This window comes from Ambystoma mexicanum, chromosome 3q, assembly GCF_040938575.1.
Source record: "Ambystoma mexicanum isolate Mex_15411 chromosome 3q, UKY_AmexF1_1, whole genome shotgun sequence".
In the NCBI taxonomy this organism is placed as follows: domain Eukaryota; kingdom Metazoa; phylum Chordata; class Amphibia; order Caudata; family Ambystomatidae; genus Ambystoma; species Ambystoma mexicanum.
The window spans coordinates 1,195,652,875-1,195,671,593 of NC_090926.1; the positions used below are offsets into that span (position 1 = coordinate 1,195,652,875).

The 18,719-nt window shown below is 46.2% G+C and overlaps 1 protein-coding gene across 2 annotated transcripts in view; it reads left to right on the top strand.

Moving 5' to 3' along the window:
• LOC138447740 (complement C3-like) overlaps positions 1-18,719 on the top strand; it is a 2,843,165-nt gene that overhangs the window by 221,611 nt on the left and 2,602,835 nt on the right. The window lies entirely within an intron of this gene.

Here is an 18,719-nt window from a genome sequence, read left to right on the forward strand (position 1 = left end):
AAGGAGAAATCACTTGGCAAAGAGAAAGAGCTCTAAATCCTCACAGTCTAAAAGCAAAAGTAAACATAACAAAGGGCAGAAGCAAAGTAAAATTGGAAAAGACAAAGGTAAGATCCAGGGAAAAACACAATCCGATGGAATTAGTGAGGAACAGGACATCATTGTGGGTGACTCTAAAACCCCTCATATCGGTACAAAAAAAAATAGATTCAAAACAGGAAAAGGAAATCAGAAGGCAAAAATTGACATCTCTACAAAGACCAATTTAACCAAAGATAAACAATTGGACGATATAGTTCCAATAACGAAAGCAAGCATTGGCTTACAAACAGAGGAGCTGACAGGACAAAAAAACAATCTAAAAAAGAAAAACATAGATATTGGAAAGGATCTAGAAAAACAGATAAACCTAGAGGAATTAACAAGGAAAAAAAACCTAGTCGCTCAACCTCAAAAAGAGAACATAGCCAAAGCAGTCAAATGGGCCCCAATTTTCACACAAAACAAGAAGGCAGCCTGTAGTAAAAAGAACTTGTGAGAATGTCACTGCCACAAATCAACAGGAAAACAGGAAAATTGCCCCCATCTTTCTAACAAAGAAGCCGTTGGCCTTCAAGGACCCAAGCACAACCCTTCCAGGTGTAACTGTTCCAGCAAACATGCTGGGGAAAAACACACCTGAAATATTTGACAACCAAATCAAAAACGGAGAAGGGAAATTCGTCAAACTTCTCACCCAGAGGCATTGTGAGGAGAATGCTGCAGGTATCCACTCACTCTCCGAAATATGTGATAAACCAACTGAAAACACATCAGTGGGAAATGCTAATGAAAGGATTTGGTTGAGATTGCGCTCAAACCAAGGCCACTATAAATCTTTAAACCGGGGAGTGATTCTGAACATAACACAAAAAGTAGGAGACCTCCACTCTTTAAAATCCAACAACATTGAAAGCGTGAAATTCCCGTTGTCAAGTGACCCATTCCTGGTTGAACTCATTATGACCTCAGCGGACGCAAGAAATGATATCTTGCGAAACTCAATTGAGTTGGAATCCTATGGACTGGAAGTTTCATGCAATGATAAGAAAAACAACGTTATGGCCAAACACTGCATTCTCCCATGCCCAAACAAAGAAACAATATATCAAAATGAGGAAATCCCCACAAAGCAAGGTAGTTTAGAAAAAGATCTCAAAACAAAAGAAAACGCCCTTATGCTCCTACCAGACATATTGTCAGAAGTTCTGAAGAAGTTGGGCTTGGGCCCACAACGACTTTAGAAAGAACCATGTTAACATCTTTAGTTGGAACACAAGAGGCTCTAGTGTCATCAGAGGCAAAGAAACAAGGTCACACTTATTCAATCAGGGGGATGCGATTCTTTTACAAGAAACCTGGTTGGTTAATCCGCTAAACATCGAAGGGTACATGGTTCATTGTCTGTCAGCCGTACAAAAACCACTGGGCCGGCCCTCAGGAGGCTTACTAATAGCACTAAAAAACCAAGTTTTTAAAAATGCAAAGGAAATATGGAATAATCCCCAGGGCATTCAGGCATGCAGAGCTGAAGTATCTATACAAGAAACCACCACAACCTGGGTCTTTGTAAACATTTACTGGAACCCTGCAACATCGAAACTAGACTGTTTTCTAGAGAATTTAGCATCTCTATTCGAACTACTAAAAACAACTCTAGTCTCTAATAAGATCGTGGTAGCTGGAGACTTCAACACGAATTGCCTAGATCCCCTAAAAGGAGACCGAGATCGAGTAACACATAGGAAAATTACTCTGGGAAAACAATGGCAGGATTTTATGGAACAATGGGACCTCCATATGGTAGTGGGCTCACAGGAGGGTGTAAAAGAACCATATATAACCTGGAGAAGAGGGAACTCATCCTCAGCCTTAGACTATATCTTTGTTTCAAAAACTCTGCATGCCTCGCCCTATACATTAAAAATAAAACAGGAGTCTGGCAGTGACCACAGTAGACTGGAGTTGTCACTCGAAAATATTCTAAAAACAGAAGCTGAACGAGAACTACAGTTGCTTGAGGGGAAGAAAGGAAAAATTAGAGTCGTAAAATATAAAGATGGGGGAACTAATTTAAATGGAAAACTCAAAATGATTCCAGAACATATATGGAAATCACAATGCAATCCACACCGATTTACCAACTTTCTATGGGCAACTCTGGCACCCAAATACTTAGCGGGAGAAGCCAAACAGAAACACCTGCACGCCTTTGACGAAACCACACAAAGAAGAAAAAGAGAGCTTAGGAAAACGTTAAGAGACATCAAAAAGGCAGGACTCTCAGTGGAGGATATGAAAACTGAAACAAGAATCCAAAAAGCCAATTACAAATCATGGTCGATCTCACACAATGCTCTTCGGATACAAACAGATGGCGAGCACATACTTAAAACACTCAGAGAAAAAAACAGCAAGAACTTCTGGGAAGTAATAAACCAGTTCGAAGGGGCGCACGCACAATCATTATGTAACCTAGTTTCAGAAGATGACTGGGTGAGCTATCTGACAGAGACATATAAGAGCGACGACACTAGCGAATTTAGACCCAAACTAGATACCCATTGGCAACTTAATTTCTGTGAAGAAGACATACGGGAAATTATAGCCAGTTCCTCATCATCTAAAGCATCGGGTCTAAACGGCTTGACCTATCAGGCACTGAAAAGCGAACCAATATTGTGGTCAAAGTTATTATCCGCTCTCTTCAAAGAAATACTAAAGCAACGAACCTTTCCAGCATCTTGGAAAACGGCCCTTATAGTACCTTTCTTTAAATCCGGGGATCGTCGTATACCAATGAACTATAGACCGATAGCATTGCTGGACATTGAAAGCAAAATCTTCATGAGACTATTACTGTCTCACGTCTCGAAATGGGTCAAAGATTTTAATATTCTATCACGCTTTCAAACAGGATTCCGCAAAGGCCACTCAACATCTATTAATGGCCTGATTCTAAACATCTTGAATGAGCAAAAGAGAGGGGGGAAAAAACAAATGCTGTACGGAGCCTGGATAGATCTGTCTAAAGCTTTCGATCAGGTTGAACGAGTCCTATTGTGGGACAAACTCCGGAACTGGGGAATGCCAGAATCTCTTCTATCAATTTTAGTGGAACTTCATAAAAACACCAATCTAAGAATACGGCTCGACGCAAAGGGTCATCTCTCTAGACTAGTTGAAGTTAATAGAGGTGTAAGACAAGGGTGTTTGGGGGCGCCTCTGTTCTTCAACTTGTTCCTGGCAGATATGGGCCATTTTCTAGAAACATCAGCCTTGATAAGCCCAACACTAAATGGGAGGAAAATCTGCTGGTTGGCGTATGCGGATGACATAGTTCTCCTCGACAGAACACCAATTGGGCTACAACACCTACTGGACAAACTGAACGAATATGTAGGACTAAACAAATTGACAGTCAATCCATCTAAATCAAACATTTTGTCAAAAGTAAAATACATAAACTGGAACATGGGAGGAGAACGGATTAAAATAGCAGAAACCATAAAATATCTGGGATATAACATCCATGCCCATTCAGCAACATACAAAGCAGAAAATGAAGTGTTAGCTAAAATAACACAATTTACATCACAGATGATTAAGTTAAATTACAAATTCTGTAAGTTCTCCATTTTGCCTCTGGTAAAGTTTTATTTCGCCAAAGTGGTTCCAGTTGTTCTATACGGACTAGAAGCAAAACCGGATCTTTGGTTCATAAACTGGGACAACCACGAGGGTCGCCTCTGGAAAAGAGTTTTGGGTCTCCCAAATTGTGCAACCTTAAAAAGCCTAAGATTTGAACTAGGCCTAAAAACTCTTAACTGTATGGCAGACTGGAAGCTCATTTCACTGTTCAGGGAAATAACACTAAGCAAGGACTCGACGCTGTATGGAGACCTCAAACACGAAGCATTATTGAAAAAATCCACTATTCTCACTTCGCTGGAAAGGAAAACGTTGGAAATGTTAAAGAAACTGGATCTAAATGAAGAGACTCTGGCTCTAAATCCACTTAAAGTAAAATGCAGACTAGAAGAACGGGATTGGATTGAAACAGTGGAAAAAGTAAGAGAGGACCCAACTCAAAACATATTTTTGAAGGGAGAAAAGAAACTTGGATCTCTCTCATGTTATCTACTGAAATCTCCAAATAGAAAACTGCGTTCAGACTTCCTCAGAATGAGACTGAATCTTGTACACTGTGGGGCTGTTCTGGTAAAACGTAATCAAGGGCAGATGGCAATAAAATTATGCTCAATCTGCTCAAACCCTGCCAAACAAACGTTAAAGCATATCTTAATGGAATGTGAAGGCACCTGGCCTCAGCGACTAAGATTCTTTAGAGATCTGGTACGGAGGGAGGAAGACATAGTTACAGACTTCCTCTGGGACAGAATTATCTCAGGAAAAAACGCTGCACTTACGTTTGCAGCAACCCAGGTGCTAATAGAAAGTGGTCTGACAATCTAACACTACAATTCAAAGGATAAATGTACCCAAGCATGGAACTTACAGGACTAGAAAAATTTGGCAGGCTTGGTGGACAGTAAGAAATTTTAACACAAGTTTTGTTCTTTTTTTTGCATTTATTGCAAAATGTTTTGTATTGTTTTCTCTTTTGTAAAGGCTTAAGCCAAAACAAAAAAAAAAAAAAAAAAAAAAAAATACCAAGGGGAAGATCGAACTGCTGAAGGTGTAGGCCATTCACATTTTGAGGGAGCGTGTACTACACCAAAGTAACCAGCGCATAGTTCCTCTGAAATGGAGGCAGATTTAGCAATTGTCTGGTGTAGGTCCTCTTTGTTAATCAGAGCCCAAATCTTCCTTGTAGAGGCGTCCCTTAAAGATAACAGCATATTTTCGCTATCCGCTTGATACAGCGCGGCACAAAGGCTCTTCATACGATTTTTCCATTTGTTTTTGGCATATTGGTTCCTCTGGAATTGATCCGACTGCACACAAGGCGAAACACGAATGAGACTAATCTCCTCATTTCTCCGGGTTTTCATTAATTTAACCTCCCCACTAAAATTATGACTGTGGTTTAATCTAGTAGTATTTGTTTTTACAGGAGGTCAAGCTCTCTGCATTGTGGATTCTTCGTAATGTTCAAACATGTCATGTGTATAAAGGGATAACTTCTTGCCAAAATTGTAAGTATTGAAGTTGTGTATAAAAACTGTATTTGCTTTCTTCACATTATCCTGGTGCCAAGTAATCTGGCCCAATGATTGGTTAATTTCAAGGACAAAGGGGAACAAAACTCATTTTGCAGATGTGGACTCCCAAAAAAGGGTCAGGCTCAGCATTTTATTATCACTACTGGGCATTGGGGTCAAAGAGAAAGATTTTGTCACCTCGGCTAGTGACTTTGATAAAAACACATAATCAATAGTTGAGTAGTGAGTCCCATTCATCCAGGTATATGAATCAGAAGAGTCTGCAGTTAAATCATTAGCACAAAACAGCCCCCAATTTAAAAAAAGGAGTGCCACAGAAGCCCCTGTGTTTTGTTTCCTAGTCATGTCCTTATATCCTCCCACATAGGTGTTAACAGTGGTGGTAGCCAAGACCGTGCCCATTAGACCATTCTGAGCACCCTCCCTGGATATTTCTGCATTCATATCGCCAGCGATCATAATAAGGAGCCCAGAGCACAGCTCCTGGCAATCCATAATAGTTGGGTCCAGCAGTTTCAGTGCTTCAATTAGATTGTGCTCCGGTGACCAATAGATGTTAATAATCAGAATATTAATGGAGGACATTGTCAATTTTAGCTCCAACAGGACGGCTAGAGACCATTTTGATATATTTATACATTTAAGAATTTTCCCTTCAACATCCATCCTGATCGCCAGTAACAAACCACCAGAGGCCTTGCCTATTGGACCCTTAACCGTGGCTTCATAGAACACTGTAAAACCATCCAGGGCAACCGCAAAAATAGGGGGAATTTTTAAGATACCAGGAGCCCTTTGAGTTCCAGGATAGTAAGGAGAACTCTTGAGGCCTGGCTAGGAATTCTCCTTAAAAGCCTGTAGACTCTTAGACTTAGAGCTAGCCACCTCAAATCGGGGTCATGCTCAGTCCCGGTACCCCGAGTTTGAGCCGGACCCCGCTAAGGGTCCTCACAGTTCATTCCCTTGTGCATCTCCAGGAAGCCCACAACCGTGTATTTAAGAATCCTGAACTATAATTCAGTACATCATATCCAAATTTATTCAAGGCCTCCAATTCAATTAGGACAGCATCATACACCATGCGTGAATAGAAAACAATGCGAACGTAGTCAAAGCATGCCGGGTGTATAAAGTCCACCAACTTAATGTCTCAAGAGGAGGTAAGAGACAGGCCAGGAAATTCAGTAAACAGTGAAAGAATCCTCCACCGATTTAAAGACTCTGGGCCCCCATAAGAAAACATGAAGTGACACTTGGGTTAGATCTCAGGCAGTGTGTATTTTCCCTGACCTCAGTTAAGATGCTTTGTCCCAAATCATGGTCTCCCAACACATCCTCGTTTCAGCCAACCTCTCTTGGCGGCTGGGCCGAAGATACACCCTCCTCCTCATGTCCCATTTGGTTCACAACATGCTGAGAAAGGGCCATCAAGGAAATTACCCCCTGGGAAAATATCAAGAGTGTGTCAGGAAAGGAACTTTCCAATGCACCATTCATCGGCACTTTGTAATTTCTTGCCTCAGAATTTACATTCATAGAGACTGCACAAGGCCAATTGGACTGTATCAAAATTGGAGAAAGAACCCCACCCACCACACCCAATATAGTTGTGTCCGTAATAAGGGTGGTGAGGGAGGCGATGGTGGAAGCAGCATTACCAACGCCCGTCTTAATGTGTTCTTCACTGAAGTAAAGACTAAAGGTGCTGAAAGTATGTCATCATACATGCCTTTTCCCCCCATTTACTCATACTTCCATTTACTCATACTTCCAGGCAGAGCCGGTGACTGCAGGCCCCCAGATTAAGGTATTTGAGCCCTCCGTGGGCCATGTGTTGTTTTTCTGCCCATTCTTGGGCTGCTGCCATTGTTTTTCCCCTCGTGTGTTCTCCCCAGCCCCCCCTCTCTCCCCTTCCGTGTTTCTCCTTGGTCCCCTCCCTCCCTCCCTCCCGCCTCCAATCCTCCCAGCTCCCCCCTGATTGGCTGCAGGCCCGTGTGTTCTCGAGGCTAGGCTGCCTGCAGTCCACCGCGCTCGCCACTTCCATCAGGCAGAGCCGGTGACTGCAGGCCCCCAGATTAAGGTATTTGAGCCCTCCGTGGTCCGTGTGTTGTTTTTCTGCCTATTCTTGGGCTGCTGCCATTGTTTTTCCCCTCGTGTGTTCTCCCCAGCCCCCCTCTCTCCCATTCCGTGTTTCTCCTTGGTCCCCTCCCTCGCTCCCGCCTCCAATCCTCCCAGCTCCCCCCTGATTGGCTGCCGGCCCGTGTGTTCTCGAGGCTAGGCTGCCTGCAGTCCACCGCGCTCGCCACTTCTATCAGGCAGAGCCGGTGACTGCAGGCCCCCAGATTAAGGTATTTGAGCCCTCCGTGGGCCGTGTGTTGTTTTTCTGCCCATTCTTGGGCTGCTGCCATTGTTTTTCCCCTCGTGTGTTCTCCCCAGCCCCCCTCTCTCCCCTTCCGTGTTTCTCCTTGGTCTCCTCCCTCCCTCCCGCCTCCAATCCTCCCAGCTCCCCCCTGATTGGCTGCCGGCCCGTGTCTCCTCCTCCTATTGGTGCTACCAGGGCAGCCCCTGCCCGGCAGCCCCAGCGGCTAAGGGCCCCCTTAGGCAAAGGGCGGCTCCCTCCTTTGCGGCTCCCGGTGTGTCTGCAGGTGTCCGCAGGGGACGCCAGGGCCATTCCATCGCTTCATCTTGTAAGCTCCACCTGCTCCCTCGGCCCACCCCACCCCTACCTGTTCACTTCCTCGCAGTGTGGCTACACTTCTTTGTGTTTTGAATTTGTGGTAAGCTAGGATTTTTCTCCCTCCGCAGGATTTTCAAACTTAGGTGGCCTCTCCACTGTGTACCTGATACCCCTTACTGTGTTCACCGTGTTCCGAATTTGTGGTAAACTAGGGTTTTTCTCCCTCCGCAGGATTTTCAAACTTAGGTGACCTCTCCACTGTGTACCTGATACACCTTACTGTGTTTTTTGTTCCGAATTTGTGGTAAACTAGGGTTTTTCTCCCTCCGCAGGATTTTCAAACTTAGGTGGCCTCTCCACTGTGTGCCTGATACACCTTACTGTGTTCACCGTGTTCCGAATTTGTGGTAACCTATGGTTTTTCTCCCACTGCAGGATTTTCAAACTTAGGTGGCCTCTCCACTGTGTACCTGATACCCTTTACTGTGTTCACCGTGTTCCGAATTTGTGGTAAACTAGGGTTTTTTCTCCCCCCGCAGGATTTACAAACTTAGGTGGCCTCTCCACTGTGTACCTGATACGCTTACTATGTTCTGAATTTGTGGTAAACTAACGCCTGCCGCTCTCTTCCTGTCCGCTTGCGCTTGTCCTGTCTTCCCCCACCCACTCCCTCCTATTCTATGGTGCTCTCTATCTCACCGATCTTTTCTAACTGCTTCTCCATTGACTATCCTGCTCTCCTCACTAAATCTGGTAGGAAAATGTTTAAAAAGGACAACTTCCTTTCCTCTCCTGCTGTGCCCCCTCCTCTGTCCTCGACTAACTTGCCTCTTCCCTCCCACTCCCCACCCCCTCTCGTGCTCCTTCGTCACCTCCGCAGGGCGTACCTCTGATCTGTACCCCTCCCCGGAAGTCCTTCAAAGAGGGCAAACTTCTCCACATTGCCACTCTTAACTCTCGCTCTGTCGTCAAACATTCCTCTGATATCTGCCGCCTGCTTGAGGAACTTGACCTTGACGTACTCGGTCTCACTGAGACATGGTTCACGGCCAGCTCTGTCACCAGCTTTGACACACTCCTACCCGACGGTTACAAGATCCTCTCTGTGCCCAGGCCCAACCGTGCGGGGGGAGGTGTGGCCCTTATCTTCCCTGAGTGGATTCCTGCCACTGTTACTCCCACGAAGACCTACTCCTCTTTTGAATGTCTTGTCTGCCGACTCTCTCTCTCTCCTAGCCATTCCCTTACCGTTGCTACTATCTATCGGCCACCTGGTCAAATTTCCTCCTTCCTCTCCGAGTGGGCAGACCTCTCCTCCTCACTCCTGTCCTCAACCACTCAACTCCTCTTTCTTGGAGACTTCAACATCCACCTGGATGCCTCCTGTCCCCCCCTCTGGACTCTTTTGCAATCTCTGCGACTCTCTCACTCTCTGTTCTCCCGTCTGGGCCGACTCATTCTGCAGGGCACACTCTTGATGCCCTGATCTCCTCTGACCTTCCCCTCTCTGTCCCTCTCTCCACTCCTCTCTCCTGGAGTGATCACTTTCTCCTCTCCTCCCACCGCATCCTCCTTACCCCACAGGCAAAGCCACCCCCATCACTGCCACCTTCCTTCCCGGTCATCCGACCCATGAAGCGCGTGTCAGTTGAGGCTTTCGCTGCCACCTTCTTGCCCCCTCCTCCCCCTTCGGCTGACTCCCACCCTGACACAGCCCTCTCCACGCTCAACTCTGCTATATCTGATACTCTTGATATCCTTGCCCCTGTCATGAGAATCCGCCTGAAGCCCAAAGCCAAATGTAACTCCTGGTATGACTCGGATCTCGTCACCCTTAAACGCAAGTGCAGGGTGGCAGAGAGGAAATGGCGTGCTTCATGTTCATCCTCTGACAAACTGGCCTGTCGCCTGCTCCAAAGGCAATACCGGCTCTTCGTTCTCACCAAGAAGAGAGCCCTTATCCAAGCCCGCATCTCTGCGGCATCTAACAATTCGGCCGAACTCTTTAAAATCTGCAAGGAGCTGGCCAACTCTGCTGCAGTCTCTACCTCTCCTGTCCCCTCCCAGGCCCTCTGCACGGCACTGGCCTCTCACTTCATTTCAAAAACTCAGGACATCCTGTCCTCACTCTCCTCCTATAACCTCCCCCCCTCTATTCCCTGCCCTTCCTCTGGCTCTTCTGCAGCCACCCCTCCTCTCTCCTTCTCTTCCTTTACCCTTTTTTCTGCTGACGAGGTTTCAAGACAAGTCCGATCTATGAAAGTCTCGTCAAAACAGGTCCACCCCTGTTCCTCCAAAACTATCAAGGACCACATTGACTCCTTGGCTCCTGCCCTTGCTGACTTCTGCAATCACTCCTTCGCCTCTGGAGTCTTCCCATCCCCTCTCAAGCACTCCCTTGTGCACCCCCTTCTTAAGAAACCCTCTTCCGACCCTTCCTGCCCAGCTAACTATCGCCCAATCTCGATCATTCCCTTCCTGGGCAAGCTCCTGGAGAAACTGGCCATCTCCCAGCTTAATCTCCATGCTGAATGTGTTGGTAGTCTTCATGACCATCAGTCTGGCTTCAGAGCTGCCAGAAGCACGGAAACTGCTCTCCTGAACATCCGTGAGGACCTGCTCTCGAACCTTGACTCTAACATTCCATGTGTTCTCATTTTGCTTGATCTCTCTTCTGCCTTTGATACTGTCAACCATACCATCCTGCTCAACCGTCTCTGTGATAACCTCGGTATCACTGGTCAGGCTCTGGCGTGGCTGACCTCTTTCCTCTCAAATCGACCCTCCCAAGTCCAACTGGTGTCTTTCCTCTCTGACATCTTCTTCTCTACCTGTGGTGTCCCCCAGGGATCTAACCTCTCTCCCTCGCTGTTCAACCACTATCTGGCACTTCTCGCCCACCACATCGCAGCTCTCGGCCCCTACTTTCAGTGCTATGCGGATGATACCCAGCTCATTTTCAGGGTACCCTCGGCCTCCTCTTCTCCTTCCCTCATCTCTGACTGTCTTTCTGCTATCCTGGAATGGTGTGCCGCCAACGACCTCTGCCTTAATGCCAGTAAGACTGAGATTCTACTCATCGGCACTCCCACTCCCTCCTTCCCTGCTTCTCTCTGGCCGGCCTCTCTGGGCCTTCTTCCTGCTCCTACCTGCAAGGCAAAAAACCTTGGGGTCATCTTCTACTCCACACTCTCCTTCTCTCCTCACATATCCGACGTATCTAAGAAGTCACACTACCAGCTACACCTCCTCAGAGGTATCCTTCCTTTCCTCTCCTTCCCCCAGAAGCTCACTGTCTCTAGAGCCCTGGTTCTCTCTAAGATGGACTACTGTAACAGCCTCTATCTTAATCTGCCCGCCTCTACTCTCCGCCCTTTGCAACTCATCCAGAACAGGACTGCAAGACTTGTCCTTGGCCTCAAGCCCAGGGACCGTATCTCTCCAGGACTGAAATCACTACACTGGCTCCCAGTGACTGTGAGGATCAAGTTCAAAACCCTCTGCATTGCCCACAAGGCCGTCTGGGGCCTTGGGCCAAAATACCTTCAACTCTCTCTTCCTAAATATCTTCCTTCTCGAGCTCTTCGCTCATCCGCCTCCAACTCCCTCAGGGTCAGCCGCTTCTCCAAACAACAAGTTGGGGGCAGATCCCAACTGCAGGGGCCTCCCTCTGGAACAGCCTTCCTACCTCCCTGAAACTTGAGGAGAACCACCTCCGGTTCCGGAAGCACCTCAAAACCTTCCTCTTTGCCTCCGCTTTCTCTCCCCCTCTCCCCTGCTAATACTACTGAAACTGCACTGAATCTGCAACTGGGCCATTCACCGTTCTCGGCCCAGCCACTCTCCCCTGCACTGCCTCCACGGCAACCCCTGCACTACGGGACTGTGTCTGTATCCATACAGCCCCCCTTCCCAGCACTTGTCTGCACTTACCTCACACTTGCCACCAGCTGGCCCTTGTTATTTATCCTGTATGCTGTTATGCTAATAACCCTGTACTGCACTTTCCCCTCTCCCTTTCCCCCATGCACTTTTCCCTTCCCCTCTACCCTTGCACTTGCGCGATCTGAATGACACCTGGCCTAGTAAGATCGTTGTCTGTCTCCCCTTGTTCCCCCCCCCTGCCTTGTGTATAGGCGCGTTACAAATGCCTTATCATATCATATCATATCATACTTGAGCTTAGGAAGGGTTTCATTCCTATCTCAAATGGACAGTGAAATGGAAGAATATGAGGGTTTCCGCACCGAATGAAAGCTTCACACAGCACCCTGTGCTGGAGTAATTACTAACCTCCAGGAAAATTAACACACTTTCCCATCCCAAAAAAAGGACACTCATGCACAAATTGAAATGGACGCTGTACTCATAAAGAGGTGAATACCACAATGAGGTAAGCGCCCACTAAAGTCAGGATACAATGGGATACAAACCATAACCCGAAACGACTAAACCATCTTCAAAGCTTCATCTTTGGGCATGGCTTCCTAAAGTCCTTTCGGCCCGCTTCCAAAGTAGCAACCCGTCAACTCAATCAACCAACTTCAAAGGCCGTCCCCCTCAACACTGACGTTAGGCTCTTGGAACACACGGGGCTTTTCTCACTTGACAGCCCCGGGTGAGATCGATCTGGGGTCCTTCGACATACTTTGCCTACAGAAAACCTGGCTGACTGACAAGCCAAGTCTGGATGGATTTACCTTAGCTTTCTCCCCGGCCCGAAAAGGAGAGAAAGGCCGACCCTCTTCTGGCCTATTGACGGCAGTACGCTCTGGTACCGGTCTACAGATAGAAAGAGTAGTGACGGCCAACCTATCACTCCTGGCTGCCTAACTCTCTTGGTCACATTTAGACAAGGACACTGGCACTCTCCTCCTGACGCCAGTTATGATCATGAACATCTATTGGAACCCTCAAGGGACCAATACTGAAGATTTCCTGGAGATGGTAGCAAATCAAATCAACAGCGCATACCTGGAACATCAAGATGTCCACCTGCTTATCTGCGGTGACTTAAACACCATTTGCAGACCCTCAGGAACACGAGACAAAACTTTGGCATATGGATATCCTGCGGAGGAACGAGGCAAAGCCTGGCTCAAATTAATGGACTCAAGGAAACTCTTCAATACAGCTACATAACAAGTGAGATCGATGACACTCCTACGTGGGAGAGAGGAACTTCAACTGCAACAATCAACTATATTTTCATATCACAGTCTCTAATCCCCTACCTGGCATCTGCTTAAGTTATAAAAACAACAGCAAGTGACCACAACGTGCTGACCATAAAATGGTCCTCAGCCTAACTCTCTTGGTCACATTTAGACAAGGACACTGGCACTCTCCTCCTGACGCCAGTTATGATCATGAACATCTATTGGAACCCTCAAGGGACCAATACTGAAGATTTCCTGGAGATGGTAGCAAATCAAATCAACAGCGCATACCTGGAACATCAAGATGTCCACCTGCTTATCTGCGGTGACTTAAACACCATTTGCAGACCCTCAGGAACACGAGACAAAACTTTGGCCTATGGATATCCTGCGGAGGAACGAGGCAAAGCCTGGCTCAAATTAATGGACTCAAGGAAACTCTTCAATACAGCTACATAACAAGTGAGATCGATGACACTCCTACGTGGGAGAGAGGAACTTCAACTGCAACAATCAACTATATTTTCATATCACAGTCTCTAATCCCCTACCTGGCATCTGCTTAAGTTATAAAAACAACAGCAAGTGACCACAACGTGCTGACCATAAAATGGTCCTCAGTGCATCTATCAAATTCTCACTTCTGGGCCAACTTGGAGTCCAACAGCAAAGGAAACTGCTTAAAACTAAGCGCAAAAAACATTGCAGAACTAATAACATCATACAAAAGATCCAAAGACACCGGTAGTGAAACTCGGAATCTTGACCAGGTCGACTACAGACCGCTGTTAGTAATCTACAGGGTAACACTGCCAAAACACAACAAAAAAGGGCAAGACTGGAGACAGCACACCCATACAGTCGATCCTCCCTTGGTGGCCAAATTAAGCGAAGTGCGCAAGTCTAGAAGACTAGCCGTTCGCCACAACACTATAACCAACAGAGACACAGCTGTAGAAATACAAGTCCTGCCTAAAGAACTATCGACTGGCACTATACCAATGAGACGCCGAAGAAATGTTGAAGCACGTCAATAATCGCAACTCTCGTGAATTTTGGGCACAAATTAGATCAATAGGGAGACCTACAAACGACACGCTAACAAATGGTATCCCAGAACATACTTGGGTGAAGTTCTATACCAACCTCTTCCTATCTCCACCATCTACTTTGGCGCAACACGCAGAGCAGGAACTGCCTTGGGTTGACCGCCACGATAATGAGTCTATCAGGCTAACAATTTGTAAGCAAAAAACTCGAGAGCACCAGGACCGGATGGGCTTACCAACATCGACCTAAAGTCATTGCCGGACTGATGGACATCCTTCATAAGCCTTGTCTTTAAAAGATGTGTTGAACTTAAGTCAATTCCAACATCTTGGAGTTCATCAATAATAGTCCCGATTTTCAAAAAGGGCTGTAAGGACTATCCTTGTAATTTTCTACCAATCGCTCTACTCGAGGTCATTGGGAAGGTCTACGGATCCCTGCTCTTGAACACATTCCAAACCTGGGCAAACCAGGTTCCATGCGCCGATCCATTAAAGTCAGGTTTTAAGAAAAACACGGGTACAAGCTCAAAGATCATGCTCCTGAGCATTCTAAAAGCCAAGATCATTGAAGGGGTTCCGGAGTCTTCCTGGCCTTTATTGATCTAACACAAGTGTTCGATCAAGTAAACAGAGTTAAACTGTGGAAGAAGCTTGCAGCCGGGAATTGTCCGCCCAAAATCTTAGGGCCGCTGAAAGCTCTGCACACGAACACCATAGTACAAATATGCCTAAACCACCAGGGACTCCTCTCAGCTGAAATTCCTACCTCCCAGGGGGTTAAATAGTGATGCCCACTTGCTCCTGCCCTTTTCTTGGCCTACATGGGAGATTACAAGCATGCTGACGCCCTGACAAGATCCTTTCCACTGTCCATTGGCCAAGAGAAGGTGCCCAGACTGCTGTACGCTGACAATATGATTCTTCTTGATCAAACAGCTATTGGGCTACAACGGCAGTTGGACAACATATCTAAGTACATACTTTACAATGATCTGGAAATCAACAAGTCAAAAACTAAAATCATGACTTTAGAAAAATGCAACAGGAAAGGGAAAAGCTGAAATGGTACCAGGACGGCAGTGGTATTGAAATGGTAACATAGTTTAAATACCTTGGAGTAATGCTGGATAGCTCCAAAACGGAAAAATCAATGAAGTACGCTCTCCACAAGAAAATTATAAATTCACAAGCAAAAGTGGAGGGTAGAAAATATGGACAATATTTGCTCCAACCAATCATCAACTTCTACAGGGCCAAAGTAGTACCAACAATAACTTATAAAGTGGAAGGCTTGCCAAACATACCTAAAACCATCTGGCCGACCCTGGAAAGTTTCTTCCGGAGATCCATACTAAACCTCCCGAAATCGACCCCGATCGCCTTAATCAGACGGGAATTGAACCTGTGCTCCCTCCAGGCAATAGTAGACCGAAACAGCATTATGCTCTACAGAAAGATCGTTGATCCAACCAGCCCCAGGTATTTGCACTATTAAACACATAGATCAGAAATAGCCGCTTCAAAATGCTTATCAAATGGGATAAAGACTGTAAGGAAAAACTCTCTGAGATTGAAAGCTCAGCTGATGGACTGATTCAAAACCCCACTAAAATAAAAAGGAAGTTGGAAAAAACAGATTGGATCCTCACCCTGGACAAAGCGGCAAAATACAAACTTGCATCACATCTTCCGCCGCAGGCGTGAAAACTAAATGTAACTCAGGCTTTCTTGAAGAAGCACCCAGATAGAAGACTACGAAGTGTTCTCTTAAGGGCGCGGCTAAGCCTCCTTCCATCGAATGAAATCTTGATGATCAGAGGCCTCTCAAAAACGAATGAATGCAGAGTCTGTGAAAACTCACTACGACACCTTTTATTGACGTGCCATGGCACGAGAAGCTTTAGAGTCCCATACTTGACAAACCATCTGGCTTCAACACGTATCCACGAAGAGGAGCTCTGGTGGGCTCGCCTGATTGGCAGTGAGAAGACCTCATGGGCGATAGCCACCTCTAAAATTCTGGAACAAATCTTCCTTTCAGAAAAAATAACACATTTGATATCTACTCCTGCTAACATTCAGACTTAACAACATACGTTACTCAGGAGATCCCAACAAGCCTCTCTGGAGGAGCCAGTTAATTTTTACCAGCCCCAATAACCTTTGTAGGCCCACTCCCCGACTTGCATGCCCAAGATACAAAAGAATATAACACACCCCAGCGGGGAATGAGACCAGGAGGACAGGCTGCAAGAGTTAGTCGTTTATATAAAATTTGGCATCCAGAGAACTCTGCTGCCCGAGAGCACTCTGGCAAACATTACAAAGGTGGCAGCTTAAGGAAGAATATCGCGTCATACATGACATCATTGCATAGGGGACTACATAGACACAGGATTGGATAAAACAGTTGGATACATATGTAATACATGATGTTGCTCCCGCTGGATTGGTTGTTCAGTTGGCGGGAGGGATCATACCACGAGGTCCAGCTGCCTGTGTCCAGGTGGGGTGAGGGTCAGGTCACGATGAAGCAGGGCAGGCCCTAGCTAATCTAACATAACATATTGCTTCAATCATGCACTAAATAACAGTTACTGAGACTCCTTTGAGCAAATCATTATCCTCTATAAATTCTAGGTTTACAACAACATCATTATTCACTGAGGTCTTAGGGGGTTTATCACAACTCGGGAGGGCTCGATCCAGGTGGGATCATTGATCATGGGGTGGGTTTAGGTGCAACAAAGAGACTAGGGGGCATGCTGACATTTGTTAATTCTGAGGTGCAATATACTGTGACAGAGGTTGACTTTTATTAGTTGTGGCACACTGGGGTAGGCATCGCACTGGGATTACATATCTGGCACATCAAAAGAATACCTATCAGGGCCATGGGGTTGTATTGGCAGTAATTTTCCAGTACCGGGGAGAGGGGGACATAGGCAGGTTTTGTGGAGATGGATGTGTTTGCAAGGCATGGTTCGAGCCTGTTCACGCGCATGGCAGTGATCTCAGAGGAAGGGTGAGGCATTACATTTATATTGTTGCAATTACCTCCGGCTCAGGTGTGAGAATGGAGCTGCAGGGCTTTCAGAGACGGGGAGAAAAGGTGGGGGCCTTTGAAAGCACCGTGCGCGGTGCTGCAGAGGAGAGACAAGCCTTCTCGTAGTATCGCTGTGAGGCCTAATCCAAAGATGGAGTCGGAGGTGTCTAAGATGGATGCCACGTGTCTCTCAAACAGCCCCACCTGCGTCGTCATCAGCACGGGGGCTGGTTATGTACAAGGGGGCAAAAATAGGAAACGTCCTCCACTGTTGGTCGAGCAAGTGATGCATCTTAAACTGAATGGGCGAGGGGGGGGCCCGAATGGCCCTGCCATTACCACACACCTTGCCCACAATTTTCGGTCTACTTTTGACCATCCGGCCTTCTTCTTGTTCCTGTACCTTGTAAAAATAGCCAAGGCGATTAAATCAAATAAATAAAAAATAAAAAAGAACCCAAAACATTATAGGGCTGCTATGCTGCTGTTACACGATAGCCAGAACTACAATAAAGTCCAACAACGTTCAGAAGTAAGCATCCGCTTAGATCGGGATACAATAAGGTGCAAACAAAAGCCCAATGACCCAGAGATTATAAGGCCAAAGGCGGCTTACTTCAAACAATGCATTAAGCAGCTGCTCTGTTTTTGCTCAGTGAGAAAACAGATCCGCGTTAAAGTCCAAACATGTTAACTGGCAACTTTCAGAAGCAAGCAGCAAGCACTATAGAGAAAAATAGCAATAATTGCAAAAAGCGGCAATCAAAGTGCCCACTGTACCACCGCACACCCAAACAGCGGCACACTTACGGCGCCCCCAAGGCTGTTATAGGACTGCTGGGAGGTGGCAGACGGGACCAGTAGGTGGAGTTACTAATTACTTTGAGCGAGGTTGGATGGCAAATCCCACAATGTTTCCACCCAGGCTGGCCCTTCTCCTTGGGGACGGCGGTCTGATGGAAAGGCTAGAGATCCAGAGCAACACAGCCTAACAGTGGCACACTTACAGTGCACTTCGGTTGCAATATGGTGGATTTGGTTTTTGTGGGGGAAATATCTGGGTTGATATTAGCGGTGGTGACATTTTCAGATGAATTGTTTGACAACAAAAATGATGTTGATGAGATTTGATTTACTCCTTCTGCTAACATTGTACGGGTTAGATAGGGATGGGATTTTAAAGATGAGGAAATGTTGGATTAACTGTTTTGTGTTTTATGTTGTGATGCAATGCTGAAAGGTTTGTAATAAACCAGAATAATAAAAAACATTAAAAAAAATGTTCACATTGAGAGTACAGTAGCCTACAATTTCTCCAGGAGATGACTAATGCAAGAAAGGGCCTGCAACCTACGCTCCCCAGACTTTTTTGAGTAAAACTGACATACACCCCTTACCAGCAGAGTGATTAACGAGAAACCTTGAAATCATAGCCCAAAGCATCTTGAAACAGCTGAATTAGAATAAAAGAGCCCACGGTTGGTCCAGTTACCTCCATTCAATGCAGTCCTGGATGCACAACCTCGCATCATGGAGCCGGTGCTCTGCCCAATGTGCGGG